Genomic DNA, 13,502 nt, shown 5'->3' on the forward strand with positions numbered 1-13,502 from the left:
TTTCATTCTTTTACAAGTGGCTGACCAGTTTTCCCAGCACCGCTTGTTAAAGAGACTGTCTTTTCTCCATTTTATATTCTTGCCTCCGTTGTCCAAGATAAGGTGTCCATAGGTGCTTGGATTTATCTCTGGGCTTTCTATTTTGTTCCGTTGATCTATATTTCTGTCTTTATGTCAGTACCATACTGTCTTGATGACTGTGGCTTTGTAGTAGAGCCTGAAGTCTGGCAGGTGAATTCCCCCAGTTCCATTTTTCTTCCTCAAGATTGCTTTGGCTATTCGAGGTTTTTTGTATTTCCATATAAATTGTGAGATTATTTGTTCTAGTTCTGTGAAAAATATCGTTGGTAGCTTGATAGGAATTGCATTGAATGTATAAATTACTTTGAGTAGTATACTCATTTTTACAATATTTATTCTTCCATTCCACGAGCACGGTTTATTTCTCCATCTATTAGTGTCCTCTTTGATTAGTTTCACTAATGTTTTATAGTTTTCTATGTACAAGTCCTTTGTTTCCTTAGGTAGATATATTCCTAAGTATTTAATTCTTTTCGTTGCAACAGTGAATGGAATAGTTTCCTTAATTTCTCTTTCTATTTTCTCATTATTAGTGTATAGGAATGCAAGGGATTTCTGTGTGTTGATTTTGTATCCTGCAACTTTACTGTATTCATTCTTTAGCTCTAGAGGTTTTCCGGTAGAGTCTTTAGGGAACCAAAACCTCTGGGACACTGTAAAAGCAGTGCTAAGGGGGAATTTCATAGCAATACAGGCACACCTCAAGAAACAAGAGAAAAGTCAACTAAATAACCTAACTCTACATCTAAAGCAACTAAGAAAAGGAAGAAATTAAGAACCCCAGGGTTAGTAGAAGGAAAGAAATCGTAAAAATTAGGGCAGAGATAAATGCAAAAGAAACAAAAGAGACCATAGCAAAACTCAAGAAAGCCAAAAGCTGGTTCTTTGAGAAGGTAAATGAAATTGACAAACCACTAGCCACACTCATCAAGAAACAAAGGGAGAAAAACCAAATCAATAAAATTAGAAATGAAAATGGAGAGATCACAACTAACAACACAGAAATATGAAGGATTATTAGAGAATACTATCAGCAATTATATGGCAATAAAATGAATAACCTGGAAGAAATTGACAAATTCCTAAAAAAGTACAACTTTCCAAACTGAACCAGGAAGAAATAGAAAATCTGAATAGACCCATCACAAGCATGGAAATAGAGGCTGTAATCAGAAATCTTCCAGCAAACAAAAGCCCAGGTCCAGAAGGCTTCACAGCTCAATTCTACCAAAAATTTAGAGAAGAGCTAACACCTATTCTACTCAAACTCTTCCAGAAAATCGCAGAGGAAAGTAAACTTCCAAACTCATTCTATGAGGCTACCATCACCCTAATCCCAAAACCTGGTAAAGATCCCACAAAAAAAGAAAACTACAGGCCAATATCACTGATGAACATAGATGCAAAAATCCTTAACAATATTCTAGCAATCAGAATCCAACAACACATTAAGAAGATCATACATCATGACCAAGTGGGCTTTATCCCAGGAATGCAAGGATTCTTCAATAACCGCAAGTCAATCAACGTAATACACCACATTAACAAACTAAAAAATAAAAATCATATGATTATCTCAATAGATGCAGAGAAAGCCTTCGACAAAATTCAACATCCATTTATGATAAAAACTCTCCAGAAAGTGGGAAAAGAAGGGACATACCTCAACATAATAAAAGCTGTATATGACGAACCCACAGCAAACATTATCCTCAATGGTGAAAAACTGAAAGCTTTCCCCCTAAAGTCAGGAAGAAGACAAGGGTCCCCACTCTCACTACTATTATTCAACATAGTTCTGGAAGTTTTGGCTACAGCAATCAGAGCAGAAAAAGACATAAAAGGAATACAAATTGGAAAAGAAGAAGTAAAACTTTCACTGTTCGCTGATGACATGATCCTCTACACAGAAAAAATTTTATTTTATTTTTTATCTTAAGAGCTGAAAGTTCCCTGAAGAAGAAATTCCATCTGTGAGTAGCAACTTTACCTTATACCTGAGGTGTTCAGTCTTCTTTTTCAATGTCCTATTCTGTGGGTTTTGGACTCACCTAACCAGCTCCACAATCATGTAAGTTGATTACTTATAATACATTTATTAATATATTACTGGTTCTGTTTTTCTGATTATTAATGGGTGATGTATATTTTGGTACTGAAGTGGTTCTAGAGGAACAGAATGTTAAAGAAATGTTTTCTGAATTGGTTCTGGGTTTTCTGGAATTGATTCTCTAAACTGATTCAGTTCAGTTCAGTTCAGTCGCTCAGTCGTGTCCGACTCTCCGCGACCCCATGAATCACAGCACGCCAGGCCTCCCTGTCCATCACCAACTCCCGGAGTACACTCAAACTCATGTCCACAGAGTCGGTGATGCCATCCAGCCATCTCATTCTCCGTCGTCCCCTTCTCCTCCCACCCCCAACCTTTCCCAGCATCAGAGTCTTTTCCAGTGAGTCAACTCGTCTCATGAGGTGGCCAAAGTATTGGAGTTTCAGCTTTAGCATCAGTCCCTCCAATGAACATCCAGGATTGATCTCCTTTAGAATGGACTGGTTGGATCTCCTTGCAGTATAAGGGACTCTCAAGAGTCTTCTCCAACACCACAGTTCAAAAGCATCGATTCTTCGGCGATCAGCTTTCTTCACAGTCCAACTCTCACATCCATACATGACCACGGGAAAAACCATTGCCTTGACTAGACGGACCTTGGTCGGCAAAGTAATGTCTCTGCTTTTTAATATACTATCAAGGTTGGTCATAACTTTCCTTCCAAGGAGCAAGCGTCTTTTAATTTCATGGCTGCAATCAGCATCTGCAGTGATTTTGGAGCCCAAAAAAACAAAGTCTGACACTGTTTCCACTGTTTTTCCATCTATTTCCCATGAAGTGATGGGACCAGATGCCATGATCTTTGTTTTCTGAATGTTGAGCTTCAAGCCAACCTTTTCACTCTCCTCTTTCACTTTCATCAAGAGGCTTTTGAGTTCCTCTTCACTTTCTGCCATAAGGGTAGTGTCATCTGCATATCTGAGGTTATTGATATTTCTCCCAGCAATCTTGATTCCAGCTTGTGCTTCTTCCAGCCCAGCGTTCCTCATGATGTACTCTGCATATAAGTTAAATAAGCAAGGTGACAATATACAACCTTGACGCACTCCTTTTCCTATTTGGAACCAGTCTGTTGTTCCATGTCCAGTTCTAACTGTTGCTTCCTGACCTGCATACAGGTTTCTCAAGAGGCAGGTCAGGTGGTCTGGGATTCCCATCTCTTTCAGAATGTTCCACAGTTTATTGTGATCCACACAGTCAAAGGCTTTGGCATAGTCAATGAAGCAGAAATATATGTTTTTCTGAAACTCTCTTGCTTTCTCCATGATCCAGCGGATGTTGGCAATTTGATCTCTGGTGCCTCTGCCTTTTCTAAAACCTGCTTGAACATCTGGGAGTTCACGGTTTACATACTGCTGAAGCCTGGCTTGGAGAATTTTGAGCATGACTTTACTAGCGTGTGAGTTGAGTGCAATTGTGCGGTAGTTTGAGCATTCTTTGGCATTGCCTTTCTTTGGGATTGGAATGAAGACTGACCTCTTCCAGTCCTGTGGCCACTGTTGAGTTTTCCAAATCTGCTGGCATATTGAGTGCAGCACTTTCACAGCATCATCTTTCAAGACTTGAAATAGCTCAACTGGAATTCCATCACCACCACTAGCTTTGTTCGTAGTGATGCTTTCTAAGGCCCACTTGACTTCACATTCCAAGATGTCTGGCTCTAGGTCAGTGATCACATTATCGTGACTATCTTGGTCGTGAAGATCTTTTTTGTACAGTTCTTCTGTGTATTCCTGCCACCTCTTCTTAATATCTTCTGCTTCTGTTAGGTCCATACCATTTCTGTCCTTTATCGAGCCCATCTTTGCATGAAAAGTTCCCTTGGAATCTCTAATTTTCTTGAAGAGGTCTCTTGTTTTTCCCATTCTGTTGTTTTCCTCTATTTCTTTGCATTGATCACTGAGGAAGGCTTTCTTATCTCTCCTTGCTATTCTTTGGAACTCTGCATTCAGATGCTTATATCTTTCCTTTTCTCCTTTGCTTTTCGCCTCTCTTCTTTTTACAGCTATTTGTAAGGCCTCCTCAGACAGCCATTTCGCTCTTTTGCATTTCTTTTCCATGGGGATGGTCTTGGTCCCTGTCTCCTGTACAATGTCACGAACCTCCGTCCAGAGTTCATCAGGCACTCTATCAATCAGATCTAGTCCCTTAAATCTATTTCTCACTTCCACTGCATAATCATAAGGGATTTGACTGAGGTCATATCTGAATGGTCTAGTGGTTTTCCCTACTTTCTTCAATTTAATTCTGAACTTCGCAATAAGGAGTTCATGATCTGAGCCACAATCAGCTCCTGGTCTTGTTTTCGCTAACTGTATACAGCTTCTCCATCTTTGGTTGCAAAGAATATAATCAATCTGATTTCGGTGTTGACCATCTGGTGATGTCCATGTGTAGAGTCTTCTCTTGTGTTGTTGGAAGAGGGTGTTTGCTATTCTAAACTGATTAGGTATAACTTTAAAACATTGTAGTTAAACCAAGAAATATAACAGAACTGACTTGTTGTTCCTTGTACTAGAGAAAGTTGAGAAAGAAAAGGATGAAACAGAGCTTCAAATTGCTGGCTCAAGTTTTGCATAAGTGGTCAAAAAGATTTTGTATATACTCCACAAGAAGCCCTTATCCCCTGTATCCACAGAGTCAAGATTTATGAAAACCAAACACGGAGTGTTTCATTTTGGGAGTGACTGAATTACAATATAAATTGAAATCACATCTTCTCATGGTGTATTCTGTTAAAATGATGCATTCATTAGGAAGGAAATGAAATAGGAATGTATGAGTACTTCCTGGTGATGTTGGAGACATCAAATCCCTAAATCCTGCAGGCTCCGTTTTGCTAGTAGAAGCAGCCATTTCACCTCTGCCTAAGGCAATTGGCTTGCTTTTACCTGAAAATTTTATAATGGTTGCTTCTCAAGTAAATACTTTGAAAAGAACAGATTATTTTTCTCAGTGCCTATGCTTGACACTCTTTGGTTTGAGACCTATAACTAGTTTCAAGTCCCAGCAGGCTCCAAAGAGTGAGATACAAATATGACCTGTGAAGACCTGCACTACATACCAAAAGAACTACATAACTTTCCCAATTCTTACAGACAGAAATCCAAGGAATAAGAATTGAAATGGGTTTTAATGTTGTGGGGTTGTAATAGAAGGTATACAGAGTTATATAAGGAAGAATTTATCAGTATGGCCCTTTAGGTAGAACACTGGATTGGGTATTTTACTTAAAAGATTAGAAAGTCTCTAGTAGCTTGTTTGGTTGATAGGATTAAATCTGGTTCCCAAAGTGCCTATATTAAATAAACTTGAAATGTCAGAACTGCCTTAGAATACTGTAGAGAAAGTATTAAAAAGGCTTAGGAGGATTGGAATGTTAGAGTGGATTGATTATTTAAGACCTGCTCACCCACACCTAGTGGGTCCAGATGGAGGTTTCTATACACTATGACTGATACATTTGTGAGGGGATTCCCAGTATCCTTGAGAAGATGTTGTCACTGTCCTCTGCAGGTCAAAAATCACAGCTTGAAGAGCTATGATTGAACTGGAATCCTGAAGTGCAATAAGGATAAATGACAAAGCAGGGTAGTGGGGCCAAGCGGTAGCACTTAGTTCCTAAATACAAGATGGTTAGTATAAAGGACACTGGAGCCAAAAGAATAATCAGAATATAGTGTCACACAAAGACCTACAGCATTGACTAGTTGATGATATGCCCACAGAAAAGAAGTAGATGAGTATACTACTAAATTCTTATTTTATTTGCATAAATGGAAGAGTTCTAGGTCAAGTTAACAGAAGCCTAATGTGAATCACCAAAATGAGATTCAAATCTCCTCAATCAGTTTCCAAGCTTACACCTACTTACAGATTCAGAATCCCTTGAATTAAGGGAAAGCTAGACTGTGGCTCAGATCATGAACTGCTTATTTCCAAATTCAGACTTAAATTGAAGAAAGTAGGGAAACCACTAGACCATTCAGATATGACCTAAATCAAATCCCTTATGAGTATACAGTGGAAGTGAGAAATATATTTAAGGGACTAGATCTGATAGAGTGCCTGATGAACTCTGGACGGAGGTTTGTGACATTGTACAAGAGACAGGGACCAAGACCCTCCCCATGGAAAAGAAATGCAAAAAAGCAAAATGGCTGTCTGAGGAGGCCTTACAAATAGCTGTGAAAAGAAGAGAAGCGAAAAGCAAAGGAGAAAAGGAAAGATATAAGCATCTGAATGCAGAGTTCCAAAGAATAGAAAGGAGAGATAAGAAAGCCTTCCTCAGTGATCAATGCAAAGAAATAGAGGAAAACAACAGACTAGGAAAGAGAAGAGATCTATTCAAGAAAATTAGAGATTCCAAGGGAACATTGCATGCACAGATGGGCTCGATAAAGGACAGAAATGGTATGGACCTAACAGAAGCAGAAGATATTCAGAAGAGGTGGCAAGAATACACAGAAAAACTGTACAAAAGAGATCTTCACGACCAAGATAGTCACAATAACGTGATCACTGACCTAGAGCCAGACATCTTGGAATGTGAAGTCAAGTGGGCCTTAGAAAGCATCACTACGAACAAAGCTAGTGGAGGTGATGGAGTTCCAGTTGAGCTATTTCAAATCCTACAGGATGATGCTTTGAAAGTGCTGCACTCAATATGCCAGCAAATTTGGAAAACTCAGCAGTGGCCACAGGACTGGAAAAGGTCAGTCTTCATTCCAATCCCAAAGAAAGGCAATGCCAAAGAATGCTCAAACTACCACACAATTGCACTCATCTCACACGCTAGTAAAGTCATGCTCAAAATTCTCCAAGCCAGGCTTCAGTAATATGTGAACGGTGAACTTCCAGATGCTCAAGCAGGTTTTAGAAAAGGCAGAGTCACCAGAGATCAAATTGCCAACATCCACTGGATCATGGAGAAAGCAAGAGAGTTCCAGAAAAACATCTATTTCTGCTTCATTGACTATGCCAAAGCCTTTGACTATGTGGATCACAATAAACTCTGGAAAATTCTGAAAGAAATGGGCATACCAGACCACCTGACATGCCTTTTGAGAAACCTGTATGCAGGTCAGGAAGGAACAGTTAGAACTGGAAATGGAACAACAGACTGGTTCCAAACAGGAAAAGGAGTACGTTAAGGTGAAACTGCAATACTTTCAAGGTGAAACTGCAATACTTTACCACCTCATGTGACGAGCTGACTCACTGGAAAAGACTCTGATGCTGGGAAAGGTTGGGGGTGGGAGGAGAAGGGGACGACCAAGAATGAGATGGCTGGATGGCATCACCGACTCTGTGGACATGAGTTTGAGTGAACTCCTGGAGTTGGTGGTGGACAGGGAGGCCTGGCGCGCTGTGATTCATGGGGTCGCAGAGAGTCGGACACGACTGAGCGACTGAACTGAACTGAACTGAAGGTTGTATACTGTCACCCTGCTTATTTAACTTATACGCAGAGTACACCATGAGGAACGCTGGGCTGGAAGAAGCACAAGTTGGAATCAAGATTGCCGGGAAAAATATCAATAACCTCAGATATGCAGATGACACCACTCTTATGGCAGAAAGTGAAGAGGAATTAAAAATCCTCTTGATGAAAGTGAAAGAGGAGAGTGAAAAGGTTGGCTTGAAGCTCAACATTCAGAAAACAAAGATCATGGCATCTGGTCCCATCACTTCATGGGAAATAGATGGGGAAACAGTGGAAACTGTGTCAGACTTTATTTTTTTGGGCTCCAAAATCACTGCGGATGCTGATTGCAGCCATGAAATTAAAAGACGATTACTCCTTGGAAGGAAAGTTATGACCAGCCTAGATAGCATATTAAAAAGCAGAGACATTACTTTGCCAACTAAGGTCTGTCTAGTCAAGGCTATGATTTTTCTCGTGGTCATGTATGGATGTGAGAGTTGGACTGTGAAGAAAGCTGATCGCTGAAGAATTGATGCTTTTGAACTGTGGTGTTGTAGAAGACTCTTGAGAGTCTCTTATACTGCAAGGAGATCCAACCAGTCCATTCTAAAGGAGATCAATCCTGGGTGTTCATTGGAGGGACTGATGCTAAAGCTGAAACTCCAATACTTTGGCCACCTCATGCGAAGAGTTGACCCACTGGAAAAGACTCTGATGCTGGGACAGATTGGGGGCGGGAGGAGAAGGGGACGACAGAGAATGAGATGGCTGGATGGCATCACCGACTCGATGGACATGAGTTTTAGTGAACTCTGGGAGTTGGTGATGGACAGGGAGGTCTGGCGTTCTGTTTTCCATGGGGTTACAAAGAGTCAGATATGACTGAGCGACTGAACTGAACTGAACTGAACATCATGATTAAGTGGACTTTATCCCAGGAATGCAAGGATTCTTCAATGTTCACAAACCAATCAATGTGATACACCGTATTAACTAACTGAAATATAAAAACCGTATGATTACCTCAATAGATGCAGAGAAAACCTTTGACAAATTTCAACACCCATTTATGATAAAAAAAAAACTCTCCAGAAAGCAGGAATAGAAAGAACATACCTCAACATAATAAAAGCCGTATATGATAAACCCACAAGAAACATTATCCTCAGTGGCAAAATATTGAAAAATTTCCTCTACAATGTGGAATGAGACAAAGGTGGTCACTCTCACCACTACTATTCAACATAGTTTTGGTAGTCCTAGCCACAACAATCATAGAAATAAAAAAAATAAAAAAGAATCCAGATTCGAAAAGAAGTAAAACTCTCACTGTTAGCAGATGACATGATCCTCTGCATAGAAAACCCTAAAGACAGCATCAAAAAATTACTAGAGCTAATCAATGAATATAGTAAAGTTGCATGATATAGAATTAATACACAGAACTTCCTTGGATTCCTATACATTAACTATGAGAAAAGAGAAAGAGAAATTAAGGAAACAATCCCATTCACCATTGCAATGAAAAGAATAAAATACTTAGGAATAAATTTACCTATAGAAAACCATAAGACACTGATGAAAAATATCAAAGATGACACAAATAGATGGAGAAATTAACCATGTTCATGGATTGGAAGAGCCAATATAGTGAAAATGAGTATACTATCCAAAGCAATCTATAGATTCAGTTCAATCTCTATCAAGCTAGCAATGGTATTTTTAATAGAACTGAAACAAATAAATTCACAAGTTATACAGAAACACAAAAAACTTTGAACAGCCAAAGCAATTTTGAGAAAGAAGAATGAAACTGGAGGAATTAACCTGTCAGACTTCAGACTATACTACAAAACTACAGTCATCAAGTCTGTATGGTACTGGCACAAAGAGAGAAATATAGATCAATGGAACAAAATAGAAAGCCCAGAGATAAATCCATGCACCTATAGACACCTTACATTTGACAAAGGAGTCAAAAATATACAATGGAAAAAAGACAATCTCTTTACAATTGATGCTGGGAAAAATAGTCAACCATGTGTAAAAGAATGAAACTAGAACACTTAACACCAAAAACAAACTCAAAATGGATTAAAGATCTAAATGTAAGACCAGAAACGAAGAAACTCTTAGAGGAAAACATAGGCAGAACACACTCTGAAATAAATCACAGCAAGATCCTCTATGACCCACCTCCCAGAGTAATGGAAGTAAAAGCAAAAATAAACAAATTGAACCTAATTAAGCTTAAAAATTTTTGCACAAAGGAGGAAATTATAAGCAAGGTGAAAAGGCAGCCTTCTGAGTGGGAGGAAATAATAGCAAAGGAAACAATTGACAAAGAATCAATTTCCAAAATATACAAGCAGCTCCTGCAGCTCAATACCAGAAATATAAATAAAGTGAAGTGAAGTCGCTCAGTCGTGTCCCACTCTTTGCAACCCCATGGACTGTAGCCTATTAGGCTTCTCCATCCATGAGATTTTAAATAATCCAATCCAAAAATGGGCCATAGAACTAAACAGACATTTCTTCAAAGAAGACATACAGATGCCTAAGAAACACATGAAAAGATGCTCAACATCACTCATTATCAGAGAAATGCAAATCAAAACCACAACGAGGTACCATCTCACCCTGGTCAGAATGATTGCCATCAAAAAGTCCACAAAAAATAAATGTTGGAGAGGGTGTGGAGAAAAGGGAACCCTCCTACATTGTTGGTGAAAATGAAAACTAGTACAGCCACTATGGGGAACAGTGTGCAGATTGCTTAAATAAACTGGAAATAGAAATATCATACGATCCAACAATCCCACTGCTGGGCATATATACCGAGAATACCAGAATTGAAAGAGACACATGTACCCCATGTTCATCCCAGTAGTGTTTATAATAGCTAGAACATGGAAGCAACCTAGATGTCCATCGGCAGACAAATGGATAAGGAAATCATGGTACATATACACAATGAAATATTCCTCATCTATAAAAAGGAACATATTTGAGTCAGTTGTAATGAGGTCGACAAAACTGGAGCCTATTATACAGAGTAAAAAAGTCAGAATGAGAAACACCAATACAGTATATTAATGCATATATATGGAGTTTAGAAAGATGGTAACAATAACCCTATATGCAAGACAGCAAAAGACACACAGATGTAAAGAACAGACATTTGGACTATGTGGGAGAAAACAAGGGTGAGACGATTTGAGAGAATAGCATTGAAACATGTATATTACCATATGTAAATGGATGACCAGTGCAGGTTTGATGCATGAAGCAGGGCATTGAAAGCTGATACTCTGGGATAACCCAGAGGGATGGTGTGGGAAAGGAGCTGGATGGGGGATTCAGGATGAGGGGTCACCTGTACCCCTGTGGCTAATTCATATCAATGTATGGTGAAAACCGTATTGTACAGCAATTAGCCTCCAATTAAAATAAATACTTTTTTAAAAAAGAAGAGAAGCAAAAGGCAAAGGAGAAAAGGAAAGATACACCCATTTGTATGCAGAGTTCGAAAGAATAGCAAGGAGAGATAAGAAAGTCTTCCTAAGTTAGCAATGCAAAGAAATAGAGGAAATCAATAGAATGGGAATGACTAGAGATCACTTCATGAAGAATAGAGATACCAATGGAATATTTCATGCAGAGATGGGCACAATAAAGGACAGAAATGGTATGGACAGAAACAGAAGACATTAAGAAGAGGTGGGAAGAATACACAGAAGAACTATACAGAAAGATCTTAATGACACAGATAACTATGATCGTGTGAACACTCATCTGAGCTATTTCAAATCCTATGAGATGATGCTGTTAAAGTGATGCACTCAATATGTCAGCAAATTTGGAAAACTCAAAAGTGGTCACAGACTATTAGCTAGTTTTCATTCCAATCCCAAAGAAAGGCAATGCCAAAGAATGTTCAAACTACTGCACAGTGCACTCATTTCACATGCTAGCAAAGTAATGCTCAAAATTCTTCAAGTCAGAGTTCAACGTTATGTGAATCAAGAACTTCCAGATGTTCAAGGTGGATTTAGAAAAGGCAGAGAAGTGAATTCAAATTGCCAACATTCGTTGGATCATCGAAAAAGCAACAGAATTCCAGAAAAACCTCTACTTCTGCTTTATTGACTACACTAAAGCCTTTGACTGTGTGGATCACAACATACTGTGAAAAATTCTTAAAGAGATGGGAATACCAGACCACCTTACCTGCCTCATGAGAAACCTGTATGCAGGTCAAGAGGCCACAGTTAGCACCAGACATTGAATAATGGACTGGTTCAAAATTGGGAAAAGAGTACGTCAAGACTGTATATTGTCACTGTGCTTATTTAACTTATATGCAGAGTACATCATGTGAAATGACAGTCTGGATGAAGCTCAAGCTGGAATTAAGATTGCTGGGAGAAGTAACAAGAACCTCGGATATGCAGATGACACCACCCTTATGGCAGAAAGTGAAGAAGAACTAAAGAGCCTCTTGATGAAAGTGAAAAAGGAGAGTGAAAAAGCTGGCTTAAAGCTCAACATTCAAGGAACTAAGATCATGGCATCTGGTCCCATCACTTCATGGCAAGTAGACGAGGAAATAATGGAAACAGTGGTAGACTTTATTTTCTCGGACTCCAAAATCACTTCAGATGGTGACTGCAGCCATAAAATTAAAAGATGCTTGCTCTTTGGAAGAAAAGTTATAAACATAGACAACATAGACACTGTATTAAAAAGCAGAGACATTATTTTGCTGATGTATAGTCGAAGCTATGGTTTTTTCAGTAAGCATGTATGGATGTGAGAGTTTGACCATAAAGAAGGTTGAAAATGATGAATTGATGTTTTTCAACTGTGGTGTTAGCGAAGACTCCTGAGAGTCCCTTGGACTGCAGGGAGAACAAACCAGTCAATCCTAAAAGAAATCAGTCCTGAATATTTGTTGGAAAGACTGATGCTAAAACTGAAGCTCCAATACTTTGACCACCTGATGTGAAGAACTGACTCATTGGGAAAGACCCTGATGCTTGGAAAAACTGAAGGAAGGAAGAGAAGAGAAGTAAAGTGAGACAGCCAATCTACCAGAAAAAGAACTCAGAATAATGAGTGAAGATGATTCAAGATCTTGGGAACATAATGGGGGCAAGGATTAAGAAGATTCAAGAAATGTTTAACAAAACCTAGAAAAACTTAAGAACGAATAGACATGAACAATATAGAAATTAAAATGAGGAAATATACTACAATGAATCAATAGCAGAATAACTGAAGCAAAAAAGTGGATAAGTGACCTGAAAGACAGAATGGTGGAAATCCCTGCTACAAAACAGAATAAAGAGAAAAGACTGAAAACAAATGAAGACAGCAAGAGACCTTTGGGACAACATTAAATGCACTAACATTCTCATTATAGAGATCCCAGAAGGAAAAGGGAGAGAGAAAAGAAATGAGTAAATATTTGAAGAGATATTAGCTGAGAACGTCCCTAACATGGTAAAGGAAAAAGTTGCCCAAGTCTAGGAAGCATTGAGAGTTCCAGGGAGGATAAACTCAGGAAGGAAAATGCTAAGACTTATAGTAATCAAATAGACAAAAATTAAAGATGAAAAAAATATATTGAAAAATATATAAGGGAAATCATCTAAGGTTATCAGTTGATTTCTCAGAGAAACTCTTCAAGCCAGAGAGATTGGTATAATACATTTAAAGTGATGAAAGGGAAGAACCTACAACCAAGAATACTGTACCCAGCAAGGCTATCATTCAGTTTTAGTGGAGAAATCAAAAGCTTTACAGATAAGCAAAAGCTAAGAGAATTCAGCACCATCAACCCATCTTTACAAGAAATGCTAAAGGAACTTCTGTAGGCAG

General features: G+C 38.7%; 1 pseudogene; it reads right to left on the bottom strand.

Moving 5' to 3' along the window:
* LOC129563925 (centromere protein R pseudogene) overlaps positions 1 to 2,152 on the bottom strand; it is a 28,227-nt pseudogene extending 26,075 nt beyond the window's left edge.
* Between the last annotated feature and the right edge of the window lie 11,350 nt (positions 2,153 to 13,502).

Source organism: Moschus berezovskii, chromosome X (genome assembly GCF_049115385.1).
Source record: "Moschus berezovskii isolate FMDL1 chromosome X, NW_MosBer_1.0, whole genome shotgun sequence".
NCBI classification, from domain to species: Eukaryota; Metazoa; Chordata; class Mammalia; order Artiodactyla; family Moschidae; genus Moschus; species Moschus berezovskii.